This window comes from Equus caballus, chromosome 8, assembly GCF_041296265.1.
Source record: "Equus caballus isolate H_3958 breed thoroughbred chromosome 8, TB-T2T, whole genome shotgun sequence".
Lineage (NCBI taxonomy): Eukaryota > Metazoa > Chordata > Mammalia > Perissodactyla > Equidae > Equus > Equus caballus.
This window is the reverse complement of record NC_091691.1, coordinates 23,281,968-23,309,170: the sequence shown is the minus strand read 5'-3', so window position 1 is coordinate 23,309,170 and position 27,203 is coordinate 23,281,968. Positions and strand designations below refer to the sequence as shown.

Genomic DNA, 27,203 nt, shown 5'->3' with positions numbered 1-27,203 from the left:
TTCTCAAGTTAAAACCAAGAGCCAATGCCCCAAGCTCCTCCTTAAGTCATCCTCACGAAAAAACTAAATCGGGCCCCCACGCCCTCTCCTCCACTTAGGAACTGTCCGTGGCTCCCTACTGCTTGTGGGACGCAGCCCACACTTTTACCTGCAGGAGTCCTGTTGGCATCACCTCCTCCTCTGCCCTCGACTGCCTCACCGTCTCTCCCCTCACTGGACCTCCATGTCCCCAGCTCCCTGGCCAGACTTAACCACTTATCTGGTCCGCAGATGCCTTCTGCTTCTTTCTTACCTCGGGACCTTTGCATGTGCTGTTCTCCCCATCTGGAACTCTCCTGTGGTCACTCTCCCCGACAGACCTCTCATCCTGCACACCTCTGATCTGGGGAGCTCCCCTGAACCTCCCGGCTGACGGGGGGCTCCCTCTGTAGTCAGGCACCGTGCCTTGGGCTTGCTCACCTCGTCTTTCTTATTGTGAGACCTGCCAGGGCAGCGTTTGTGTCTGTCTTGTTGACCTCATCGTGCACGCAGAGCTTGGCGCCTGCTAGATGCTCAATAGGCATGTGTTGATGGCGCCACACTTCTGCTCCCAGAAACTGTCAGGGGCAGAGACCCCTCCTAGACTTCCTGGACCCCAGCAGCAAGCAGGGCTCCCAGTTGGTTGGAAGACGTGAGAAGAGCAAGTTATACCCCCCCAGGCCCAGCCCAGCCTGCGGCTCTGGAAGGTTCTTTTGGAGCCGATGGCTTCCGTGAAGTGAGGACAAGACAAGGCTGCTCCTCTGAGGGCCGGGACAGGAGCGAGGCTGCCTAGCTGTCCTCAGAAGCAGAAGGAGAGTGAGGGCTTGACGCCTGCTCCCCCTGCCTCTCGTCAGCTTAGTCCTCGGATGGCCAGGTGCCCGGGACAGAGGAAGGGAAGTGACACAGTTATCTTCCGTCCCAGGAGAGCTCAGGCTTTAGACAGACAGTGAGCGGGTGACACCTGCCACGGCAGCCTTAGCATGCGGGGACCTTGGTGGCCTCGGGACGTCCCCGCTGTGGCCACGGGGAGACCAGGCCGTGGTTGGCGAGACTCTGCTTGGCGAGCGCCAGCCCTGTGGCATCCTCAGCCACATGCACATGCGCACCTGTATGCAACACATGTATGTACACACATGTCCCATACGGAGGAAGGAGCAGCGCGTTGTGGCACCCTGCACCCCGGGATGCGCGTGCCGCGGCCCCGCACCCTGTTCCCTCCTCCCTGCCCCCTCCTCCCTGCCTGTTCATTCCTGTTCGAGTTGCCAGGGCACCGAGGGGCCGAGGGAGCTTCTGGGCTGCAGGGTGGGGACCAAGGCAGAGGCCGCAGAGGGGTTATGAAGGCATCCCGCGACTGAGAGGAAAAGAAGGGGTTCAGAAGGTGAGTTTGTCTTATGGAAGCTGCGTTGCCGCTGCTGGAGGGTATGGAGAGGGGGCCGCCCCCAGGCACCAGCCGCTGCCCCCTGGTTTGTTGCTGCAAGCGCGGCTGTTCTCCTCTGTGTCCCTTCCACGCTCGTTTGCCCGCGCCCTGCATGGCATCCTGCTGTCCTTAGGATGAGCGTTTACCAGCCTACCCTTCCTTGAAGCGAGTGGGTCACTGTCCCCTCAGCCAGACCTCGTCCCTGGGCATCTCCAGGGTTTTCTGCTTTTGAAACACAGTAGTGATGGAAAGACTTGTGTTTCTGGCTTTACGTATTTCCCTGTTCTTGGCGGGGAGGGATGGAGAGCCGCGTGGCCAAGCGCCCGGCCCCAGAGTCGGGTAGCCCTGGGTTCCAGTTCTGCCCATCAGTGACACCTGAGGCCAGTGATCCCCTGGCCGACCTCAGCCTCCTCATCCGGAGGCGGGCTCCTTCATGGGGAGTGTCGTGGGACCAGGATGAGGGAGGTGGCCTGGAGCGTTTAACTGGGGCCAGCACGTGGTGAGCACCCGTGTGTGCTGGCGGGGCTGCCCCCTTGGCCGTTCTTGGCAGAGGGAGGTGGGTTCTGTGGAACCTGCGTGGGAGGAGTCTGGCGACACCTTCACGTGGGCGTGCTTTTCTGCCTGTGCTGGTGTGTACGATTCCGTGGATGCTCCGGTGCAGAGATACTGGTGTGCACACGCACGCACACACACACACACACACACTCCTGCAAAACCAGGCGGAGGGCACAGGGCCGTTCTGGTTGAGGGTCCACGATCATTTTATTGTGATTAAATATTTATCTGGTGCTTGTAACGTGAACGTGGCACTTTGCAGTAGATAAAGCGGGGCCGTGTAGCAAAGTCCTGAGAGGCTGCGGGCCCAACTCAGCGAGGAGGCCACTGGCTGAGGACAGGGGGAGTCATTCATTCAGTCCGTCAGTCAGGCCTCCATCCAAGGAGCACTTATCCAGCACCTACTGTGCACCAGGCCCCGGGCCGTGTGCAGGGGATGCCCCGGGGACCAACACAGACATACTCTCTGCCCTCATGACACTGTTGGTCTCCACGGTGTTTAGAAGTAAAATCCCTTAAGAGACCAACATTAATCAAATAATCACACATATTTGAAATTGCAAACCCTGCTAAGAGCTGCAGAGAAAATGAGCTGGGGATGATGAGACTGTGTAACAGATTTAGTCTGGAAGTCAGGGGAGGACTCCTGAGTTAGCCAAGGGAGGAGGGGCCACGGCAGTCCATACAGAGGAAGGGAGCAGCACGTGCAAAGGTCCTGGGGTGGGAGGACATACCTCTGGTTCCAGAAAGCGAAAGGCAACCAGTGTTGCTGGAGCGCAGGGTGAGGGGCGGAGAGCTGGCTTGTGGCTGAGTAGGGTAGACAGGGCCAGCTCAAAAAGCTCTTGTAGGCCCTGCTAAGGTCTTTATCCTGAACAGAGCAGAACTGTGGCTGGGGGGGTTGGAAGGATGAAAGAGGAGGAGAATTGCAGGGGTTTGAGGGCTTAGAGCCTGGGATGGGAGAAGTGGCTAGACAAGGAGGCTCCGGCCGCCACGCTGTCCCCTAGCTGGAGAGTACATGCCCGGCCTCTCCAGGCATCTAGGACAGTCACCAGTCTGTAGGATGGAGCAGGTCAAGGGAGGGAGGGGAATAAAGAAATTTCCCTGGGCAAATGGGGCGGGGCTGCGGGAGGGCCTCACCACTTTCTAATGTATGCTTCCTTTCTGTCATTTATTATTTACCTAGGGGCTTGTGAAAGAGAAAGAGCCAAAAAACCCCACCAAATCCAACATTGCTCCAGGCGTGCAGCCTCAGGGAACAAGGGTTTTCTCTCCAGTATTTGTTGTGTTTGAGTGTGTGAAATGCCGTGCTGAAATTCGGGGCCCTGGCGGCATAGGGGGCTCCGGGGCCTTGGGGGCTGTCAGGAGGGGGGCCCCATCTCTCTCCACATGGTGATGGGGGCTGGCATGGCGGGGCCTGCCCTCTGCAAAATGATGGGCCCTCGGGGGCTGGAGGATTCTAGAATGGTGGGATCCCCAAAGGAGAGGTTGGGAGGCAGGGAGTCCGGGGGCCTGGGTGGGTGGGGGGGTCTGGCGACTGCCCCTGCAGCGGGATCTGCGCCTCACACGTTCTCATTAGCATCGTAATGGCCCCAAAATACTGATTCACGATCGCGCCCGAGCTGCCGCCTGAGGCAGCGGGGTTTAATAGTCCCACCTGAGCCATTCTGGGCTGCTGAGGAAATATTGCTCATTCTGAAAAATTGGGTAAATGTGTGTTTACGCTGGTGACGAGCAGGGCACCAGCCAAGTAGGTAGCCGGAGTCTGGGCTGGCGCCGGGTGAGGTGGCGGGGGCCAGGGCAATGCTCACGCTCCTGGAAATGTCCGATTCGTGTCTGGCTGGCCTGGGACATGCTCCTCTGGACGTCCGGTGGGGTTAGGAAGGGGGCTGTGACCCACACAGGGTGGAGGGACCCTTATGTTTCTTGTGCACGTGGCCCTGGGGTGGACAGAAATGACCCAGGCCCTCCAAGCGAGGACAGACAGGTGATTGGCGTTGGCCCTGGGGGGCTGGTCCCCATGGGCCGCTGGAGGCACTGTGGTGGGAGTTAAGCCTGCAGGTGAATGAGTTCCATTCCTGGGTCCTCGTTCTGCCACTTGATCACTGTGGGGCCCCGGCAAGTTGCTTGAACCCTCTGCCTGTTTGCCCATCTGTAAAATGGGGACAATAGAGGCCCTTCCTCATAGGGCCACTGTGGGACTTAAACACACGCACACTTACACGGTTTAAAGGCCTCGCACACGAGGAATGTTAGCTGTTGACACGACTGGCGTGGTGTGGAGAGCTTGCCTTTGCATCCCGCTGTCTCAGGGGTCCCTCGACTTTGAGAATCTGATGAGAGCTGAGCATCTGCATCAGAAACACGACAGAGACACACAGCGTTTTATATGTAGTTTCCGGGGGTGGTTGGCTCCTCCACCTCTGTCCGTGTCCTCCAAGGGGAGAGCTCCCGATCATCGTGGACCACCTTTTTGTGGAGTAGAAGTGAGCCAGGCCCTGGAACCTTCTAGAACTGGGTTTTAGCCAAGGCCTGGGTGTCCTCCTGGCTCTGCTTCATATTTGCTGTGCAGAGCTAGGCAAGCGAAGAGACATCTCTGAACCTCAGTTTTAATACCTGATGTTAAGTTCTTCACAGGAAAAGGATTTGGACCATAGAAAGCACTGGGCCCAATGCCTGCACGCAGTAGGCCCTCAGGAAATACCATCATCAGCAGCAGTATCATCATCCCCCTTGATTGAGGACCCGAGAGTTGCTAAGTATAGACCCTGCCCCTCCGTTACGTTTATAGTCTGTAAAGTTCTCTTGTCTGAAGGTCTCGGTCCCGTCCTGCTAGTTCCTGTGTGTTGATTCCCCCACATGATCGACTGTTTCCTGTGTGTTTTGTAATTTTGGGTTGAGAGCTCATCTTCGGTACGATTGTTTCTCTTGGAGTTTTGTGTGGCCCGGGTTCCCCCTAGACTAGAAGTCGGCAAACTCTGTGAAAGGCCAGACAGTAAATACTGGCTTTGAAGGCTGCGGTCTGATGCAACCACTCGACACGGCTGCTGTGCACAGAGGCAGCCAGTGAACGTGTAAACTAATGGGCGTGGCTGGACTGGGCCCACAGCTCATAGTTACCCTGACCCCGAGATTTTGTGTTTGCTTTTGCTGAATGTCCAGTGGTACGACCAGAGGAGGAGGAGTTTTTATGTTAGTTCTCGGCTGACAGCAAAAGTTCTCAAGTGTGGCCCCTGGACCAGCAGCATCTGGGAACTTGGTGGGCGGGCAGATTCTTGGACCCATCCCAGATCTCCTGCGCCGGGAACTCGGGGGGAAGCCCAGCAGTCCGTGTCTTAGCAAGCCGTCCCGGTGTCTGATGCACGCGAGTATGAGAGCTCCAAGCGGGGCACAGAACCGCTCCAGACCTGGGTTACAAACGCTGGGGGGCCGCTCTGTGGTTTTCTAATCTAGACGCAAGGCTGAGCCGGGTCAGGCACCTCTCTTCTTCCTGTGTCGGTGGACAGAAGTGTTGTCACCCACGCTCGCGCTGAGGGTGAAGGCGCCCGGACTCCCAGGACGTTCAGTGCCAGGGCACTTGAGGATCCGGTGACACACTTAGTGGGTCTGCTTTTGAGTTTCCTCTTCAGCTTGGGCCCTTGGGAATTCTCTTACTTTCTTACTGAACTGGCCTGTGTATTTCAGGGGTGTTGGTGTGCTGTATCCGGCACCTGTGGGCGCTCTGTAGCGGGGGTGTTGACGGGTTGTCTGTCTCCCCTGTCACTAGACAGAGCAGCCCTTTTGATGTAAGGAAAGGTCGAGCTTCTTTAGAACATCTGGCATCCCCCTGCTTCCCGAGTGACCTCACATTTGTCACTTGCCCTGGGGCCCAGGCCCTTTTTGTCCCTTGTGGGAACCAGAGCCCAAACATCCCCTGGGGGTCTCTCCGCCCTACCTTTGCCCAGGGCTTGAAGCCAGTTCAGCCAGCATTTGTTGAGTGCCCACTGGTGCCAGGCCCTGGGTGAGGGAGGAAGGGGTGAGCTCTGTGCAAGTGACAAGTGTCTGTGCTAGAGGATGCCACCCATGGTCCCAGTGCCTGGGGACCTTCCTGTGTCCCAGCATGGAAACCCCCTTGTGCCACTCTAGGGGAACTTGACTCCTTCAAGTGTTTTTCCCTGGGGGCCACGGTGGGGCCAAGATTAAGAGCACTGGCTTTGAAGTCCAGTAGAATCAGGTTCAGCTCCCAACTCTGCCTCTTACGTGCTGTGTGGTCTTGAGTGAGCCCCTTCATCTCTCTGAGCATCAGCCTCTCTGACTGTAACATGGGACGACAGAGGGTTACGCTATGGACCCAATGAAATCCTTGGTGGAAAGGTCTCAGCAGAGCGCCTGGTACCTGGTGAGCGCTCAATGGATGCTCCTATTTGTGACTCAAATAGCTGTTGTGATCTGCGCCTCATGATAAAGGGCTTGGAGAAGTCATGCTGCGAGGTGGCACGGCCCCCAGGTGCTCGCGGAATGGCAAAACCGGGCAGCGGGCAGACCCCACTGCTCACCGTGCTGGCAGGTGCGCCTTGGTATCTGCCCTGCCCCCACCCTTCCTGTGGAGCCTTCTTCACCTCACCTCCTCCTGTCAATCATGACTCAATGCAGGGAGGAAGGGGAGCTGCCAATCACAGTACTCCCTCCTCAGGAGGTGGTGATTGGTCCAGGGGGAAGTCACCTGACTCAAGCTGGGCCAATCAGGGAGCTTTCTGGGATTTTTCAGTTGGATGAGAGAAGAGCCTGTTTTCTCTCTGGCTGAGATGCTGGAGGGAGGGTGCCCAGAGCTGCCTGGAGCCAGGCCTGCAGACACCGTCGTCGAGGCGGGTTGGAACCAGCCCCGGGAGACGGTACGAGAGGGACAGAACCATGCCGGAGGCCCCCTTGTACAGTTTGATTATGCGAGCCCACCCTGTTGTTTTTGTTTGTTTGTTTTGGGGATTTTTTTTTTGGTTAAGCTCTTTCAGATTAACTTTCTACCACCCACAGTGAGAAATACTCTCCATGGAAGGTTCTGGAAACTCTTGGCCACTCAGTGTACATGACCAAATTTCTACAATAGTGAGCTGGACACACGTCACGTCTGTCCCCCGGCCTGGTGCTGACCTGCCGGGTGGGGCAGGCTGTGCCCTGTTCTTCGAAGAGCACGTGTGCAGGCTGAGGGGACAGGCAGGGGCCGCACGGTGTGCTGGGACAGAGCCCCGGGCACAGCTACACCCCTCTGGGATTTTGAGCATCCTCCTTCGACAGGAACTTTGCGAGACGGGCTGGCCGGTGACTCGGCCACGGTCACGTCAGTAAACCAGCCAGAGCAGTGGGGTCCCACGTGCAGCATCTGCAGACGTGGGATGCTCCCTTCCTCACGTCTCAGATTCTCTTCAGAGAAGCCCATCGGGGACCCCCTGCAGGGTCACCCGCCCTCCTCCCGGTCACTGTCAGGCAGCTCTGGCCCCTTGGGAATGGATCGTGCCCACCTTTTCGGCACGGACCGCAGACGCCCACAGAACCCCCACGCTCCCTGAACCCCGGCACCTGCCGACGCTCAGAACAGCTGTCTCCCGTCACCTCTGATCTCAAAACCATCATCCTGGAAGAGGCTGTTTCGTGTGCCCAAACGCCACTTTTTCTCACTGCTCTCCTTCCTTTTCTTTCTTTCTTGGATTCGCTCTGGGATTGGCTTCCTCGAACCAAAATAGCCCTCGCAGCCCAGGGAGAGCGCTCCCGTGGGCAGTGACATCCGTGTGAGAGCCAGCGTGGCCGGTGATGTCTGTCCTTGAAGGCGCTTGTCAGCCAGTGCCGGCGCCGTGTCAGCCATCGCCCGAGGTGATTGTGGAGGTGCCGCCACTGTGAGCTTCTTTCCGGGAAGCCTTCGGCCCACTCTGTGGGCTCTGGGGCCCCCGGAGCAGCATCTTCTTCTGCAGAGATGAAGGCGGGCAGCCGTGGCCGTGCTCTGGGGCTCTTCTGCTCGGCCGTCCCCATTCCGCTCTGTCCCCTTCTTCCCTGACTAGTGGGACCTCGCGGGCTGGTGGCACAGGGCAGACCCCCCAGAGGAGGGACGGTGCTGGCACTATGCTGGGCTCTCCTGCGGGACCGGCGGTGCGCCTCACGGTTGAGAGTGTGACCGTGGGGTCAGGCTCGGTCTGGGTTCCAGTCCTGGCTCTGCTGTTGTCGGCCAGTGCTGTGACTTCTCTGAGCCTCAGTTTTCTGTCTGTGGAACGGGGTCGTTGGGTTTAGTGAAGACGACACAGGGAAACACCTCCTTGCTGTGTGCAGGAAGCTCAGCGAGTTGCAGCTGTTGCTCCCCTCCCGGGCACACACGACTGGCCCCCGACGGCCCATCCCCGCTCTTTAAGGCTTCCCGTCAACAGCCCCTCCACCCCCAGGTCGACCACAGATGGAGCCTGCTTTCCTTGTAGAGCGCTGTTTTGTCCCTTTGTGTCTGGGTCCCGTCAAGAGCAAGTCCCCCAGCCCCCTGGTCCTCCTCACCCCCTACAGCTCTCCGCCTCTGTTCCTGTGATCCCGGGTCCGTCTCTGTCGTGGTGCAGAGCTGACTGCACAGCTAAGTCAGCGATGGCAAACTCCCGTGTGACATTAACGACAGAACCACCCCTGGGGACGCAGGAGGGAGTCTGAGGGGGGAGCAGGGGTGCTGGACCGTGGGGGAGACCGGGCTCTCCAGCACGGACGTCACAAGGGTTAAAACCCCAGGCTGGTGGACGGAATACCTGGCTGCCGGCCGGCTGTGGTCCAGACCAGGTTGTGGCCACATCGTCTCCCCACCGCCACCGAGACTGTGAGCTCCTCGAGGGCAGGGACACTCCCGGCTGCCACCCCCGGGGCCCCGTGCTGGGGACAGTACATCGTGGGGGCCAGCACGTTTTTGATGAGTAAATAAACGCATTTGCTGTTGACTTGCTCGTTTGTTTAAAAAGTCAGACATGTTCAACGTGGTGCTTGTAGAAAGAACAAATGAGCAAAAAGAAGGAAAGAAAAATCACTCACTTCTGAGATAAATCTTTGTCATGGTTTCTTCAGAGTTTTTGTCACGGTTTAATAAACATACAGAAAAGGACACAGATCATACATGCTCAGCCCAACGGCTTGTCACCAACCAGACACGCTCCTGGAGCTGTCGCTCAGATGAAGAAATAGAACACCGCTGCCCGCATCCTGGAAGCCGGGTCGTGCCCGTCCGGTCACCGTCACCCCGCGCCCCCAGGGCGACCCACCCTCACTGGCACCAGCAGGCGCCCGTTTTGCCTGTCGGTGAGCTTCCTGTAAAGGGAGCCACCTGCCTGCTGTTCTGTGTCTGGCTTCCTTTGCCAGTATGTTCTCGAGATTCGTGTGTCGCCGCTGTTCATTCGTTCTCCTTCCCGTCCGGCATTCTGTTGGGAGAGACCACGGTTCATCCTCTCTCTCTCCTGTTGGTGGGCATTTGGGTGGCTTCCAGTCTGGGGCTCTGCAAACGGCGCTGAAAGGCACGTTGGTGTGTGTGTCTCTCGGTGCACAGGTGCGCACCTGGGTATAAATCAGGTTTCTCGGTCTTGGCACTGGTGACAGTTGGGGCTGGATGATTCTCTGTGGGGGGCTGTCACTGTAGGATGTTCACACCATCCCTCTAGATGCCAGTAGCACCCCCCAAGTTGTGACAATCAACAGAGTCTCCAGGATTGTCCCATGTCCCCTTGGGCGTGGACACAGTCACCTCGGGGTGAGACCCTGGGTGCGTGCGTGTCAGGGAGCGGAATTGCTGGGGTCGGGGAGCAAGGGCACGGCTCCAGCAGAGGATCCGCCCGTGGTTTTCCAGGTGGTGGTTCCAGTTTACGCCTCTGCCGGCCGTGTGTGACCTTCTAGTCATTTCTAGTACCTTTAAATGTAATTTATACATAAATTTCGTGGAATGAAGTCAAGCTGTAAATATCGTTCCGCCCGTGCTAGATTACGTGCTGTAGTCTTTTACGTCGTTTATCACTTGTTCTTCCATTAGAGAGCAGTGAAGTGATGAAGTCTGTACTTAACCCCGGAGCCTGACTTCCTTTAGCTTAATACCCGGCCCCACCACCTTCTAGTGGTGTGGCTTTGGCCAAACGACTTCACCTCTTGGAGCCTCAGTTTCCCCTTCTGTCCAACAGGGACAGTAAGGATGCCCGCCTCTGTTACTGGGGATCACGTGAGTTCATTAATACACGTGAGGCGCGTGGAGCAGGGCCTGGGCCGGGGCCTGCGCCCTGTTGACTGGTAGTGCCTGTGTCAGTGGCTGTAAACATTCTTTCCTGTGGGTGAGCTGTGGTTTGTGTCAGGAGGCCTTTGGTCTGGGGTGGTAAATGGTTTTCAATTTGGGCTGCCAGATTTTGCAAAAAATAAAGTAATGATAATATAGGATACCTAGTTAAATTTGAATTTCAGGTAAACAACAGAAGAGCTTTAATATAAGTGTATCTCATGCGATATTTGGGGCATACTTATGCTAAAAAGTATACGCTGTTTATCTGAGTTCAGATTTCTCTGTGAGTCTGTGCCTTATCCAGCTGTCCTCTTAATTCTGGTTCTTTTCTCTTTTGAGCATCACAGTGATTAGCATCCAGGAAGTGGCATCTTTGTGCATAAGTTGTGTTTCCCAAACTTGGCTTCTCATGTGATCACCTGGGGGTCTGTTAAACAGCAGAATCCTGGCCCCACCCAGATCTCTTGAGACCCAATTCCCAGGGCTGGGTTGAGAGTCTGATTTTTTTTTTTTTTTTTTTGCTTAAGGAAGATTAGCCCTGAGCTAACATCTGTGCCCATCTTCCTCTATTTTGTATGTGAGACGCCTGCCACAGCGTGGCTGGATGAGCTGGTGTGTAGGTCCGTGTCCGGGATCTGAACCCGTGAACTCTGGACCGCCAAAGCGGAGCGCAAACTTAACCATATGCCACTGGGCTGGCCCCGAAAGTCTGAATGTTTAACCAAGGCCTCAGGTGGCCCAGAGCCGAGACGTGAAGGCGGACTCCAGCCTGCCCTGTTGCTGTGTGCTCAGCGGAGGGCGGGCGGGAGGCTCCCCCTCGCCGGCCCTGCCTGTGGCTCTCACCTGCGGGTGAAGAGAAGGGCCTGGCCTGCCCCTCCGGGACCCCTCTGCTGGAGGCTTCCACTGGGGCTGGGGGCCGAGAAGATGTCCCCATCTCCAGCTGCCCTCGGCTCAGCCAGGTCTGCCCGGCTTCCAGGAAGCGGCCTGAACTTGGGCAGCGGAGGGCAGGTGAGGGCACGGGCACCGGGGCCGGGCGCTGATCTCTGTCTGCAGTTCTGGGAAGGCCTGGCTGGAGGCAAACAGGCAGCGGGCCAACGGTGGCCGCGGCCCAGCCACAGGGGGGCCTGGCTGGCCTGGGGGCCCATCTCAGCTCAAGGGGCCCTCTGGGTTCTGGCCACTGCTGGAGGGGGACAGTGCCCCTTGGGCCCAGGCCTGAGGCCTCCTGAGACCCACCATCTGGCCAGATAAGGTCAGGCCTGGCCAAGGAGCAGAGCCTGGGCCCCCAGAACGGCCCCCTCGCCCCGTCCCTGCCTGGCCAGAGCCTCAGGGACTCACGGGCCATTCATTCGGGCCCCACAGCCGCCTTGGGTCCAGGTGGGGCCCCGCGGGCCTGAGGGCACTGGTGGACAGAGAGGTCCCCTCCCCAGCCTGCCTGCAGGAGCAGCCGCCTCCCGACGTGGGAGGACTGGGCTGAGTTCTTGCCATCCGGCTGCTGCCAGCCTCCCCTGGAGCCGCCAGGCCACCGCCAGCCGGCTGGGCCACCGCAGTCTGCTCAGCTCCCAGCCACAGCCTGACAGCTCAGCCACATCGATAGGCTCGGGTCAGGGGGCCGTGGAGGCTGGTTCTCTGGGCGGGGCCGGCGGGTCCTCGGGGTTTGGGCTGGGGAGTGGGATGCTCACCCTCCTCTGTCCCCTGGCTGCCGGCACCTTGTGCTGGGCGCAGACGTTTGCTGGGGGAGAGCTTGTTGGGCAAATATGCCTAATTGTAGTGCTTTATTCCTTTTTTCTTCCTTCAAGCGTTTGTTGTAGGCCGGGCATTGTTGTAGACTGAGAGAATAGCGTGTGACGAACCCACATGGGGGCCTTGCCCTTCGGAGTGTATAGTTCTCTTTATCTGCCCTTATTGGTGGGGGGAACCCAGGGCTCAGAGAGGCCAAGCGACTTGCCCAGGGTCGCTCAGCAAGAGGCACCTGCCAGGTTGAACTCTCACTAGTTAAATGAACAAAATAATCTCCACTGGATCAAGTGGGAAACTGAGTCTGAATAATAATGATGATGGTGATAGCCGACGTTAATCGAAGGCTTACTGTGTCCCAGGCACTGCGCTGAGTGAGTTCTGTGAGGTCCGTGTTAGTATCATCCCATTTTTTTAAAGTTGTGAAAGCCAAGGTTCAGAGAGGTGAATTCACTTACCCAAAGTCACACAGCTAGCAAGGGGCAGAGCTGGGATTTGGACTCTGCCTGCTCAGAACAAGGAGGTGGCTCACCCTGTAGTCACCCAAAGGACGGTCCAGCTTCCTTCTCCTGATTCCCCGTCTCCTTCCAGCCCCGCCTGAGAGTCTTCCATTTTCCCCCCGTAAATCCTTCTTCCTAGCCGGGTCGGCCGTGGCAGACGGGCCCCCAAACAATAATGCCGAGCGCAGCCTCTGCTGCAGCTGGATTTCCTGCTCGCTCAGCAGGATGCAAACTTTGGCCTGGCTGTGTCTGTGTGTGGCCTTTTAAAAAACCCCTTATTTACTCTGCTCTTGTTTTTATAAGATGTGACTCTTAACGAGGCTTTAATTCAAGGTCAAAGAGTCTGCAAGTTGGCGAGAAAGCCCTTCGCCCCCCTGGGCCCCGCCAGACACATAATCAGCCGGTGCCTGGCTTTTTTCGCCTCCTCTTTTCACCAGTCCCATTGCAACACAGCGCTTCCTCGCACCAGGAGGTGAAATGTTTGAACTGACTGTCTCGCCTGTGCCTAACTGTTTGCAAAATGCCCCCGGCCCCCTCTCGTCTTTGTTTATTTTTTCCTTTTCTGTAGGTCAAGGAAAATAATTTATTAACTTGGGAATTAGGGACAATATTGTTGCCCAGCCCCACATCCCCCCGAGGCCCAGGCCGTCCCGCCTGCCCCGCTCGGGGAGTCGAGGCAGGCTTTTCCGGAGTGTGGCAGGGCCCAGGCGGACGGGCTAATGTATTCGCGGTCATGCTACGGAGACCCGAGTGTCTGGAACCCCAGCCTCCGGGGACCAGCGGGGCCACGCCACCGACCTGGACCCCCTGGACGGCGCCCCCGTCTAAATCCATCAGCCTCTCCAACCCCAGTCTTGGACCACTAAATAATTTACGGGCGCGCGGAGCGGCGAGCGGCGGGTCACCGGAGTTCATGGGTTAATAACAGGTTTGGTTTTCGATGTCAGCAGCTCTCTTGATAACGTATGAAAGAATCCTATTCTGTTGATTAGATTTTGAAATGGATCAATTTTTAATCAGCCGAACACCTGACTCAGTCGATAAGCGTTGCATCTGGGAGACAGGATGGAGGCCGGCTTTATTTACAGGCGTGTTTGTTTTTGGGGGCCATACGCAAATTCCCGCCCGGGCCCTCCTCCTGGAAGAAATTGACCCGATTATCTCCCAGCTCGAATGGTCGCGTTTGATCCGGCTTCTGATGAGTTGGGAAATCCATGGGTCTGTTTAAGAGATAAGAACAGCAGCTAACGGTTTGATTTAGGCATCCGTGGTTATTGATGGAAAAAGCATTTATTTGCCAATGGAGAAATTTTGCTTAATGTAACAGCAGGAGGAAGGGAGGAGGCGAAGGGAGTCTGCGCAGGAGCGGGGGGGGGGGGGGGGGGGGGGTGGGGGGGGGCTGCAGGGGCGTGGTAGCTCTGGGGCAGCTGGGTTTCCAGCCCTGTCCTCTTGAGATTTTCAAAACAGTGGTGTGGAAGTGGGCGAATGAGCATGTTAATGCCTAGAAGGTTCATGGTGGGGGCGGGGGGGGTGTTGCTCCTGGTCATTTTATTTATTCATTCAACAAGCAGTTGAGCCCACCCTGTGTTCAGAGGCTGTGCTGGGCATCATGGATGAAGCCGATGTTGAGAGAGACGGGTTGCTGCCCTCATGGAGCGTGCATTCTGGTCGGGGGCAGGGAGGGAGGCGGGAGGTAAAGAAAATCAAGGTGTCAAATCACGGACGACGCTGGGAAGCTCTGAGAGAAATAACTTGAGCACCCGGTTTTGATGTGGTCCGGGAACGTCTCCCTGGGTGAGGAGCAGCAGAGGCCGGCGTGCCGGAGGAGCCTGGGGGGCTCGGTCTGATGCGCCTGCAGCCCCCAGCCTGCGGGGCCCTGGCCCGGCGGGAGCCGAGGGATCCCCGAGGCAGAACTTTCTGGCTGTGGACTGGCCTCCAGACTTTTCCTCAGGCTGCAGAGCTGGGGACAGGGTGGCACGGAGGCTGGGGGCCTGCGCTGTGACGTCAGATGGCTGTGGGGCCTCCAGTCTCAGCCCTGCCCTTTGCAAGCCCATGACCTCAGACAGATGCGTCTTTCCACGCACAAGCGAGGGTGGTTTCCGGGATAGAACTTTCCAGAAGGACTCATGAGGACCTGCCACCAGTGGCTGCCTCTGGAGAGGGCTGGGTGGGAGGGGACTTTCTTCTCCATGGCCTCTTGTAGCCTCTGAAGTTATGCCCCAGTCGTGTCATTTCGTCAGTTGTCCACACCATGTGCGATGCTCTGTGACGTACACGGGGTGGACCTGCATTCGGGACAAGGCTGGTGTTACCTCCCCCATTTCATAGGTGAGGCTCAGAGGAGGCGTTCGCTTGCCCACAATCACACAGCCGGACCTGGCGGTCTCCCGCCCCTTCTCAGGCGCTGACCCCTCTCTCTTCCACTCGCTTGTCTCCTTTGTGGCTGTTGGTGGAGGTCGTGGATTTGTGCAACTGGGAGCAGCTGGGTTTTCCCGGCCCGAGTAGTGATTTCTCATTCCCCAGTGCTCTGCTCTGAGAACCATCGATTGGGCGGCTTTATTTATTAGCTTAATCTTTGCACATCCCTCAGCGACGCTGTTCCGGCACCTGCCTCGTCGGGGGCAGAGGGCTGCACGCACACCTGTGTGCGTGTGCTCGAGCCTGGAAGTGCCCTGTGGCTGTCAGCCTGCGTGGGCTGACCCTCCCTTCCCAGCTCTCCTGGGTGACACGCTGGCTCTCACCAGCGTCTTAATCCAGGCCTGGCACACGGTGATTGTGCACTGAGGGATCTCAGGGGAAAGAACCACCTGATCTAGGGTCAGAAGTCCCAGGTTCTGGTCCCAGTACCTCCACTCACTTGCTGTGTGATCTTGAGCAAGTCACTTCTGCTCTCTGGGCCTCAGTTCCTCACCTGTAAAATGGGAGTGATGATAATATCGGGCCTTCTCCATGTTGCTGTGAGCAGGCTGGGAACACTTCTACTTCGGGGCCTTTGCACTTGCTGTTCCTGCTTTTCTCTCATGTCAGCATAGCCTGCTCCTTCATGTTGTCTGGACCTTACTCAAAAGTTGCTTTCTCAGGGAAGCCTCGTCTGGCCATCCTAACTAAAATTTCACAGCGTGCTTGTACACACACACACACATGCCTGCATGCAAACCATTCTTCCCGCTATATATTTTCCTTCCTTAGCACTTAATATGATTGATCCTGTTATTATATCTTTTAACCATTGATCTCATTTGCTGGCTTCTCCCATTAAAGTGGCAGCTCCAGGACAGCAGAGATTTTTTCTGTTTGGCTCCCTGCTGTCTTCCTCGCACCCAAAATGGGGCTTGGCCTAGAATAAGTGCTTGGAAGGTGTCTGTGGAAGGAAAGAATGAAATAAATCATCAGATGACACCTAGAACGGTGCCTGCCACATAGGACACACTCAACAAACGTGAGTTATTATTACTGCTAATGTCTCTGCTGTTGAGATTGTCTGAGCCTCAGTTTCCTCCCCTATAAATGGAGGGGCTGTTGGTGACAACCCTGCTAGAGCTGTTGTGAAGGTTCAGTGACGTGGATGTCAGGTTCTTGGCACAGCTCCTGACACGGAAATTCTTCAGTAAATAGCGGCTTTTATAGTTATAAGTACAGAATGAACGATAAAGCTCCGCCAGGGACGAGAGTGTTTCTGGGAAGTGGAGTTAGTGTCTGGGACCCAGGGCCCAGCCCTCACCACCCCATCACCGGTCCTGATTAGCTACTGCCGTGGTGGGGGCGCGAGCTTCTGATTTCCTTCAACTGTCGTTTACCCGGAGTGTCCAGCCGAGGTTTGCAGACGCCCCCTGGGATTCTCGCTTTCTCAGGGGTGTCTTGGGGTCTTTCAAAGTTCCTTTGATTTTGTTTTCGTTTTCTTTTGAGTATGGGAAGTTCTCTTTCTTTTTTTTTAAGAAGGAAAAGATCGGTTGATATTTATTGTCCCTGGGAAGCAGCCTCAGCACATTGCGATGTGAAGAAAAGCCAGTGCTGAGCGCACGTGGTGTGTGGTTTCTGTAAATCACAAAAGTGGAGCCTCTCCAGCCAGGGGCTGCGGTCGTGCACGGCCCAGGCCTGGGGCCCGGGCTTCACCGCTCTAGTAGGGGGAACCCAGCAGGACTCCCAACTGCAAGCAACAGAACCCAGCTCGGCTTCCCGCCAAGACTCCGCCCCGGGGATGCTGTGCTGGCCGCCAGGAGAGCACGGCCAGGGGAGCACCGCAGATGTTCACGACATTGGGAGGGAGGCGGACCTGCTGGGACAGGGACCCCCAAATGGAAATAAAGGATGGTCACTAGACGCGATGGGAACTGGTACTGGGGTCACGGTTGTCCCCGTGTTGCCTGAGGCAGACGCAAAAGCAGACCGGCCGCCGCTGTCACCACTCTCACCGCTGTCCCCATTCCCCTGGGGCTCTCCAGTGACGTCTGGGGAGCTTCCACCCGCTGCTGATGGATCCGTGTCCTGGGGGCCTCTGTCCCAAACCACAAGACCCCTTTGCCTGCGAGCGGGGCCAGCGGAGCTGGACGCAGCCCTCGGCAGCCCCCTCAGCTCAGGGTTGGGCAGAAGCACCCCAGCTCCGGTGGGCAGAAGGGTTCCGGGGTCTCTCGGCTGCTGGAGGCTGGAGGCCGTTTTGTGCTTGGCTTGTTTAAGGAGGTCTGTAGGTCCCCAACCTCGAGAATGTGTGGCTCTGTCCTTTGGAATCAAGCCCCCGCAGAAGAGCAGGTGTCCCCGGGAAGACTGGGGGTGTCCGTGGGGACCGCAGGGAGCTTGATGGCGTCTCGTGTCTCTGCTCACGTCATGGACAGGGCAGTCCGGGCCTCTGCGTCGAGCTGAGATGAAGGGGAGATGAGAGGAGGGGAAACGTGGGCATCATGGCGCGCCGTGGGTGAGACTGAAGTCCAGACACAGGGCTGACGGCCTGAGCGCGTTCGCGTTTGGGGAGTTTTCTGGATTTGGAGCTTCAGTGGGAAGAGGCGCGAATTAGTTCAATTAGTTCAGCATCTCTTGAACACCTACTGTGTGCCAAGTGCTGTGCTGGGCGCTTTGTGGGGAGAGATGGTGAGACCAAGCTTCCCAGAAGGTCTGAGGGAGCCCACGGACGGCAGTGACCCGAGTGGATGGGTGGCAGGCGGCCCGGGGAGGTTGGAGCCCAGGTCGCGGGCAGAGGGGAGACAGTGGTTCCATGAGCTGGAGCCTGGGGGAGAGGACGGGCATTTGATACAAGCCTTGAAAGTGGGAAGGCTTGACAGACTGACTGATGGGGCAGAGTACAGCGTGGGCCACACCTGCAGGCGCCGAGCAGGCCAGCCTGGCTCGTGCGTGGAAGGGAGACGTGGGGTCGGGCTGGAGAAGGCAGGATCCTGAATGTCATGCAGAAGGGCTACCGGATAGCCTGGTGGGCCATAGGGAGCCACAGAAGGCGCTGGAGGAGGAGAGTGAGAGGTTTGGGACTGTGCTTAAAAGATTCTTTTGTCACAAGGTTTCTCGACCTTCACACTGTTGACGTTTTGGGCCGTTTGGTTGTCGGGCCATCCTGTGCGTGGTAGGCTGTGAGCAGCATCCGTGGTCTCTGCCCACCGATGCCAGCTGCCTCTCCTCCAAGTGTGACCCCCGAAAGGTCTCCAGAGAGTGCCGACCGTCCTCTGGGGACCACGGGCCCCCCTGGTGAGAAGCCCTGTTGTCATGAGTGGGAGCAGAGAGGCCCGTCGGGGAGCAGCCCCGAAACGCGCGAGCACGGGCGGGAGCGGGGCGCGTGGCCTTTGAGAACAGGGACCAGAGGCCCGGGGCAGAAGGTCGAGGAGACTGGGGAGAGAGATGCTGCAGCTTCCGGGGCCGAGTCCAAGGCCCAGGCCTGTTGGGTCCAGGGGGCCGCAGCAGATGAGGAAGAGAAACTCGGGGGGGAGGGGGCTGGGGGACCCCAGAGTCCGTACGTCCTGGGGTATCTCCAGGGCTTGACACGAAGTGGGTTCTTGGAAGGGGGAGGGCGGTGGTGTTGAATGAATGAATGAGCCAGATGGGAGGCCCTTTGCAAAAAGGCCCGAGCTCGGGGGGAGCTGAGTGAAGACGTGCTGGTGGTGAGTGCCTACTGTGTGCACGCAGGTGGGCCTCTGACCTCACGGGGAGTGTAGCCTGGGGCAGAGGCGCTGAGCCAGCGGCCGCAGACACTGTGGGGTTGCAGAGGGCGCTCGGGCCGAGGAAGGGCAGCCCCGGGAGGCCGTGTGGTGGGAGGCGAGGGTGGTCAGGACTGCCGTCGACAGGGCGACCCACTTTGGGCTCCGAGAATCTGCTCATTCAAGGTCGCTTTGGTGGGGGCAGGGCGACAGCCGCCCCTCGGCCCAGGGGAGCAGTGAGGGCAGACCAGACAACAGGGCGATTTCCTCCGGTACTGGGGTGGGGGTAATCAGGGACGGCTTCTATGAGGAGGCGCCGTTTGAGCTGAGACTGGAAGGCCGAGTGGAAGTTTTCAGGGGGCAGCGCGAGGGAACAGCATATGCAAAGGCCTTGGGGCTGTGACAGAGACCGGGGTTTATGGGGCAGAGGGCCTTGACTCAAGTTCTTCAACCTTACAGACAAATATGATCTCCCCCGGCCTCCATCAGTGAGGACCTGATCAGTGGGGCGGAGCGGTTGGTGGCGTCCGGGGTGGTGACGTGCTCCCGTCCCCCCATCCCTGCTCAGTCTCTGCTCCAGGGCAGCAGGGACGGCCACTGAGGCCCCGCCCGCCCAGAGCGGGCACCTGGGGATATTTTGAGCCTACGATTCTTAGTCCCTTCCACGCACCGCTGGAGAGAGCAGACTTCACTTTTCCTTTTTTTTTTTTTTTTTCAAGGCCAATTAAAAAAAGATTTTTTTCAGAGCAGGCCATGGGCTATTACGGAAACAGTAAACAGGAGTCAGCGCCCGGGCGTAAGTGGTCGGTTTTAATTAGAACATTAAAGTATTTTAACGCTTACACTTTATATTTTTGCGAACTTGATTATATAGCATTTTAAATACCTGCGAACGTTTTAAGGACTCTCGGCGATGAGTTATTTGCAGTTTCACAGGAAACTTCTATTTTAAAAGCCGAACGGTCTGCGCGCGGCCGCGAGGGCCTGGCAGCCGCATCTACACTGTATAATGAGAGGCCGCATGGGGGGTGGCCTGGCAGGCAGCCTGCTGGGCCGCGGCACCGGGCCCCCAGCCGCGCCTTCTGGAGCGGCTCCTGCCTGGTGCACGGGTCTGGGGGACCCCGGGGGCCAGCTGGGGTCCCCACACCACCCCCGGGCCGGAGGATGGTCCCCGGAGTGTGTCTCCAGGGCGTCCCTTGGTCTCCCCCTGTTGCTGCCCCTTGGCTGACCGTGGAGGCTTCTTTGAGGGGCTCCGGCCTCAGCGTGCGCCCCTCCAGGCTTCCCCCACCCAGCACCCAAAGGGGCTTCTTAAAACACAAGGCAGGCTGGTCACTCTGTCGCTCAGAAGCTCTCCAGCGTGAGGTCAAGGCCGACGCATCTCTGGGTCGCCGGCAGTGGGCCCTGCTGACCTGGCCTGGCGTCTCCGGCCCTCCTCGTGTCACACTGCCCAGCTGCACTGGCCTCCTCATCCTCCTTTGATGCTCTCGTGTTTACTGAGTGTCTGCTCTCTGCCAGCCCTTGTTCTGGACACTGAAAAGAGACAAAACCAGAGACTTTCTTAAATGCTTTTGGGTTTTGAACTATTCTAAGCTTTTGTTATGCCCCAGGACCTTTGCACTTACTGTTCCCTCTGCCCGAGATGCTCTTCCCCTGGCTGGTTCCTTCAGTTCCTGTCTCCCCTTGGAGAGACCTTCTCCGACCATTTTTGTTGAGGCACATTTTCCCCTTCGTTCTTACATCAGCACTGTTCGATTCTCCCCCCCCTCCCCCCCGCCCCAGCATTTGTCTCAATTTGTAACTGGGTGTTGGGTGGTTTATCATGTTGGGGTCTGTCTCCCCGGTAGAAGCATAAGCTCTGAGGAGTCGGCTCGCTTCCTGCTGTCTCCCCACCTTCCAGCAAGGGCTTTGCCCAGGGCCGATGCTCAGGGCACTGTTGTCGAGGGAACAAGTGTTGATGGAAGGACCCTTTGTGCCCGCGTTGGTTTGGGATCAGAAATCAGGAACAGAAGCCGCTGCCAGAGAAGCCAGAGGCGCCTGCCTCGCGCCCAGCCTGGTGCCAGCACCTCGTTCCTGTCTTCTCCTTCACCTGCTAGCGGCACAGCGGCAAGTCAGGACCTCTCTGTTACTGGGCACGGTGACCGTCCCCCGGCCGCCAGCCCCTGGCAGCGAGCAAGAACGCGCTCTCTGCCCCTGCTGAGGACGTCGGTGGCACCGGCGGTTAAACGTCCCTCTCCTGTCACGGCTGCACCTTTGCTGTCCTGAGAGCGGAGGGCGTCAGCAGTTCAGGTCTTACAGTGAGGTTTGTTTCACGACGGGGAGAGTGCTCGGCCCAGCGGCGTCTGGGACATGTGGCTGGTACGCGGAGGAGGGAACCGTGATCACGGGGGGGCCGACCTGACTCGCCGTCTTCGTTGTGATGAGAGCTGAGGACAGACTGACCGAGGTGACCAGCACGTAGGTCTTTCACATTAATGGGGAAGCTGTCCATTTGCACCGGCAACGGCCCTGCCACGGCCTCTGATGAGGAGCGCGGTGCCCGCAGAGGAAGACGGCCAGCATGGCGGGGCGCGTGCAGGGCCCGAGGGGACGACGCCCCGTCTTAGGCCATGGGGTCACCCCTCAGTGCTGAGGGCCCGCCTCCTGGCCCCGCCTTTCCCAGCCGTGCGCCGTCTGGCGAGGTGCTCAGCCTCGTCTCCTCTTCTGTGAAATGGGCGCACGGTGCCTTCATCTCCGAGGGGTCTGTGGGTTATGGGGTGGAAGGTGCTGCCGTGTGCCCCCTCTTAGGAGATGCCCGACAGGTGACCACTTGTGAGCTGTTCCTCTCTGCTCCTCGAGCCGTGGGTGACACTGTGGGTGCGTCTGAAAGCCTGTGAAGGGGCCATCGTGGGCTTGTCCCAGCGCAGCAGGAGCTTCCTGCAGAAAACGCCCTGCATGGAAAGTCACCACGGAAAGTTCCGGCCCCTCCACCTGCCGCGTCATCTTGAGGTGATGCGGGTTTTACAGAAGGCCGCTCTTTCCCTTGAGAAAACGCTTAGCCCCGTCCCGGCCTGTGGCAGCGCCGCTGACTGCCTCCGTCGGGGGCCCTGGCCGCCCCCGGGGATGCCACTGTGGGGTGCCCACCGCTCAGCCATGTGCTTCTCCGTAACCCCGCGGTTCTGCTCCGTCCTCGGCCAAGAGCAGCCCGTGCACGTAGCAGGTGCTCCCTGGACGTTTGTTGAGTGGATGAGACCCTGTGCCCGCAGGGGGTTGACACTGGAAGACCGGCTCCCACTGAGCTGGAAACTGAGGCTCACACGGAAACCTGCCCGCGAAGTTCGCAGTGCGGTGCTCGCCGCAGCCCCGGGGTGGGGGCGGCCCGGCTGCTGTGCCGCCCTCGGTGGTGACCGGCGGCGGTGCGTCCGTGCGGGGAGCCCTGCGCAGCCCCACGAGGGAGGGCCCTGCGGCTGCACCGGCGCCCGGGGTGGATCTGGAAGGAATCGTGCTCGACGAAAAAAGCCAGTCCCGAAAAAGAAGGCCTGCCGGGCGAGCCCATCCATACAGCGTCCTGGAGCGGACGAGACACGGAGCAGGTGAGGGACGCGGCGGGGCAGCTGCCGTTCGCAGCGTCCCTCGAGGTGGAGGGGTGACCGTGTCCGTGTCGCTGTCCCGGCTGGGATTTCGTGCCGCAGTTTCATCGGCTCTTACCTGGAGGAAGTGGACGGAAGGTACAGGAGACCTTCTGTATTCTTGGTTCCGATTGCAAATGAGTCTACAGTTATCGCGCAGTAAAAAATTCAATTTAGGGGCCGGCCCGGTGGCGCAGCGGTTAAGTGCGCACGTTCCGCTTCGGCAGCCCGGGGTTCGCCGGTTCGGATCCCGGGTGCGGACATGGCACTGCTTGGCAAGCCATGCTGTGGTCGGCGTCCCACATATAAAGTAGAGGAAGACGGGCACGGATGTTAGCTCAGGGCCAGTCTTCCTCAGCAAAGAGAGGAGGATCGGCAGTAGTTAGCTCAGTGCTGATCTTCCTCAAAAAAAACCCCCAAAACAAACAAACGAAAAGTTCAATTCAAAAAAGTGGAGAACTGAAAGCACCTCCTGAAATATTAGGGACACAGCGGACCGGCCCCCTGCCGTGTGATCCATTAACTCAGGTCTTCACAGCGGCTGCGGGCAGCAGATGGATGTGATGTCACCATTTTACAGGGAAGGAAACAGGCTCAGAGAGGTTTAGGAAGTTGTCTGAAGATACACAGCTGGCAGGTGGTGGAGGTGGGACTCCAGCCTGGCAGTGTCTGGCCCCAAACCCTGAGTTCTTTCCTCTAAACGTGTCGCTCTGAGTCTCCGCCGTTTGGATGCTGAGCAGAGCCAGGAAGCTCACCTCCCTCGTGCTGTCATGTGATGTCTGACCACGTGGCTGGGCACCGTGGTGACCTCTTAAGTGGCTGACCACTCTGCAGGGGAGAGGTGGCCTGAGCTTCCCGTCTGCCTGCTCCTGAGTGACCCGCTGACCGCAGGAGTCACCACCCGCTCCCCATGCGTTATGGTGGGTGTGCAGTGTTGGTGTTGTTCGACCCCTTTTACAGGTGGGGGGACTGAGGCACAGGACAGAGAAGGAGCGGGGGTTGTCACGGGTGGAGGTGTGGTCCTTTCTGGCTCTGGCGTCCTGGGGGTTGGTCACAGTCCCTTCGATTTGTCCTGCACGGCTGCCATTCTCAGCACCCCGTCCACCCCGTGATGCGCTGGCGAGGGCACAAGCAGCACCGGGATCGAGTCCTGGTCTGCAGAGCGCCAGACCGGGGCCCGGCCACGTGGCCGCTCTTCTCCCAGCCTCGCTTCCTCATCGAGAAGTGGGGGGTAACGAGGGTTAAATAGGAAAACCGAGAACACGGCGTAGGGGACACAACCGCTGGCAGAGTCTGAGGTCCACCTGGGCCCCGAGCTCTGCACAGAGGCTGCTGGACGAGCAGCGCCCCCTCCCTGAGTTATCTGCCCTCACGTGGCTCCTTGGGGCCTGCCGTCACCTGGGCCCGAGTTCTGCTCAGCTGCTGGTTTCCTGAGCAGGGTGGCACGTGCGCTAACTGGGGCTGCCAGGGGGCCTGGGAGCCTTCCTGCAGGAGGCAGCCCAGAGCTGACAGATGCCTCGGCTTTGCCAGGTGAGTGGGAAGAATAGGAGGGAAGGGCGTTCCAGAAAGGGGGAACATCAGGTGCAAAGGCTCAGAGGTCAGAGGGTACACGTGCTTGTGGGGAACTTTAACCAGGGTAGTAATGCTTGAGCATTAAACAGGCACAAAGCAGATCCAGTCACTCTGGCCCTTAGTCTCTTCTTCTGTTAAAACAGCCCAAAGCAGGCTGGATGGGTCCTAGGGAGCTCCCGGCTGGGTAAGGAATTTGGGCATCCTCTTGAGGGCGATAGGGAGCCGTGGAGGGTCTTGAGCAGAGGAGGGATGCAGGTTGACTTACATTTGAGAAAAGTGGTTCTGGAGTGGAGGTCGCTGCAGTATCTTGGCAAGCGGCCGCAGAGGATGGGAGCAGCTGTGGGAGTGGACTCGGATGGAAGTGGATGAATGCAGGGCGTCCGTCAGTGTGGAGCTGCCTGGGCTCGCAGAGGGGCCAGGTGGGCGGATCCCGGGTGAGCCGGGTTTCTGACTTGGGTTCTGGGCTGGGCAGCTGGGGAGAGGCCCCCTACCTCTCTGTTCCACAGTCTCATCTGTAACACCTCCCCCATCTCCTGGCGTCCTTGGCCTTGGGATCAGACGAGCTGCCCCCTGAGACCGTGCCTTACAGCGAACAGCAAAAACCCAAACCCCCCGGAGCCCAGACTATGGGGCCGAGGCCCCTGGCGTTCAAGACACAGCTCCCTTGTTACGTCCAGGGGTTTTTCAACCCAGTCAGCTTATCACAGATCCTGTCAGTTTTCTTTTCTTTTTCCATTGTGAAGACCAGTTTGGGGCCCTCCCCTCTCCTGCTCATCTCAGGAGAAACGCTCAGAAACGGCGCCGTCACTGAACCACAGACCCCAGAGCCAGCACCCTCGCGCCCGCAGCTCCTGCCGGGGGCCCAGCCCTCCTGATGGTCACCTCCTTTCTCATCTTCTGGGTTGAGGACACTGGGGCTTGTGTCTGCCGTGCCGCATCCTAGCTGACGGCAGCCTCTCCCGCCTCGGTTTGCACATCTGTGTAAGGGGTCCCCCTTTAGACTCACCTGGGGAGGTGGCCAGAGTGGTCAGTGAGTCCGCTCCAGCCAGGGGCCGGGTGACAGGGCCCAGCGCCTGGTCCAGAGGACGGCCTCCTGAGACGCGGCTGGTGATGGATAACCCTGGGGGTGGCCTTGGCGTTACCGTTCGGGAGGGACATGAGATTTACCTCCTTCGAGCTGCTGGGGGCGTGGGTTCCTGACTCAGCCCTGCCCTGTCCACGGAGGCCTGGTGGAGACACACGGGGGTCACCGCTGGCCAAGGTCACGTGGGACCGGACGGCCTCCACTCCTCCCTGGGCAGCCCTGAGTCCAGGGAGGCACTCGATGGGGCCACGGCGGGGGCAGCACTGGGCCAGCTCGTTCTGGTTGCCCAACTGATGGGCCCCATTTTGAGTTTTCACCCCGGCCAGCCTGGAACATCCCAGAGGCCCCCACAGCTGTCGCCTGTGGTTCTGGGCACCTTTTATACAATAACGTTGTGTGAGTTTCCTGGGCCCGCTGTGACAGATGACCGCCCGCTGGGGTCTGAAAACAACAGGAATGTCTTCTCTCAAAGTTCTGGGCCGGAAGCCCGGAATGCAGGTGTCGAGGGGCAGTGTGCCCTCTCACGGCTCTGCGGGAGGGTCCCTCCAGCTCCTGGTGGCATCCGCAGCCGCTGGCCTTCCTCGGCTTGTGGCTGCATCGCCCCGACCTCTGCCTCTGTCGTCACACGGCTTCCCTGTGTGTCCTCGTCTCTCCTCTTCTCGTAGGGACGGGTCCCTGGGTCCAGGGCTCCCCCAGCCCAGCATGACCCCAGCTTTCCTGATTACGCCTGCAGAGACCCTGCTTCTCAGTCAGTCCCAGTTGGAGGTTCCGGGTGGACGTGAGTTTGGGGAGGGGATGTGCTCTGCCCGGGACTGACGTCTGCAGACGACGCTGAGGGTGAGAGCATCCTTCTGCTCTGCGTCTTGGGGGGGTTCTGTGGCGGGGGCATGGGGACGCCCCCACCACGGGTAGGAAGAGGGGCTCCAAGGGTTCGTCCTAAATGTGACCCTCACAGAAACACGGCGGCTCAGGGCTTCACGGCGGGCGGAGGAGGGCAGAGCCTGCAAGCGGGCCGGGCTGAGGTCCGGGGCCGTGCATGTGCCCCTGGTCTTGACCATCTGCGTTTCCCTCAGCCTCGGTTTTCCTCTCTGTGAACTGGGGATAATTCCAGCTTCTTCCTTGTTTATCTCCAGCTGCCCGCGCCAGTGGGGAGGGGAGAACCACCTGGCTGCATGTCCTCCGAGCCTTGCGAGGCTGTTTAAATGAGTATCTAATAGTGAACTTCCAGCGGTTGCGGAGACGTCGCGTCCGGATTTTAGCGCGGCAGGCCGCTGCGTGCAGGGTCTCACTGTCCGGACGGGGCCTCTGGGGCGGGGGGGGGCCGTGACTGGAGGGGACAGCCGGGAACCGAGGCGGGATGTACTGCTCCGAGAACAGTGCTCCCTCCTCTCAGGTCCTGCCCTGGTTCCCCAGCGATCGCCCAGGAGGGTCTGAGCCCTTCAGTGGGAAAGCTGGCGAATACGAATCTAGAAGCGAATCTTCGCGGAGACGGCTGCAATCCCCATTCTACAGATAGAGAAACTGAGGCGCGGGCGGGTTTAAGCTCCCTCCTGAGGCCGCATGGCTGGAAGGTGGTGGAGCAGAGATTGAATGCAGGTACATCCAAATTCTCCTCTCTGATTCCCCCTCCCTCTCTTAGGCTCCTCTGTGCCTCAGTTTCCCCATCTGTAAAATGGCGTCTACTCTGGGTTCCCGGCTGAGAGGACCCCGGCTCCAGCAGACCTGCCCCGAGGCCCCAAGTGTTACGTAAGCCCCGGGTGCCCAGGAGGCTGGCTCCACCCGCCACCTCCCGCCCCTCGCACCACAGCGACTTGAGATTTTTACACCGACGGGAGCTGTGTGTGGGGTGCTGAGCAAGCAGGTGTGTGTGTGTGTGTTTGCAACAAATATTTTATAATAGACAAGCCTCGTCTGCCACTTCCAAAAGTAGAGAAAAACCCCTCACTTAGAGAGAGTAAAAATAACACAGCTGTGTCCCCAAAGTCACTGAACTCAGCCGGAACCCCGAGCGGCGGCTGCTTGGGCTCGCCCAGGGCGCCGGGTCTGGGCCGGGATTTTGGAGAATGGACACCTGGACCTTCAGGAGAAAAGTCTCTGTGGTTTGTTGACGGGTGAAGTGACTGTCCACCTTTTTTTTTTTTTGCTGCAGGAGGAAGTTCTCCCTGAAACGCCCTGTCCTCTTGCTCTTTTCAAAGTCACTCGACAGTTGATCGCCCCGCCCTGGGCGTGGGCACCTCTGAGCTTTTATTTCTTGGAGGCCAAACGTTGATGTTGTGTGAAATGGGAGCTTGGCAGGGCCTTTGTGCGGACCTCAGGCTTCCTGAAAAATCTATTTGCTGTGA

The 27,203-nt window shown here is 58.6% G+C and overlaps 1 protein-coding gene and 1 non-coding gene across 5 annotated transcripts in view; both read left to right on the top strand.

The window, feature by feature from the left end:
• CUX2 (cut like homeobox 2) overlaps positions 1–27,203 on the top strand; it is a 240,926-nt gene that overhangs the window by 21,032 nt on the left and 192,691 nt on the right. The gene's annotated exons all lie outside the window — the stretch shown is intronic.
• Positions 18,702–18,844, top strand: MIR9011 (microRNA mir-9011). Its single transcript, NR_128023.1, has one exon. It is a non-coding gene; the product is annotated as a microRNA mir-9011 (primary transcript).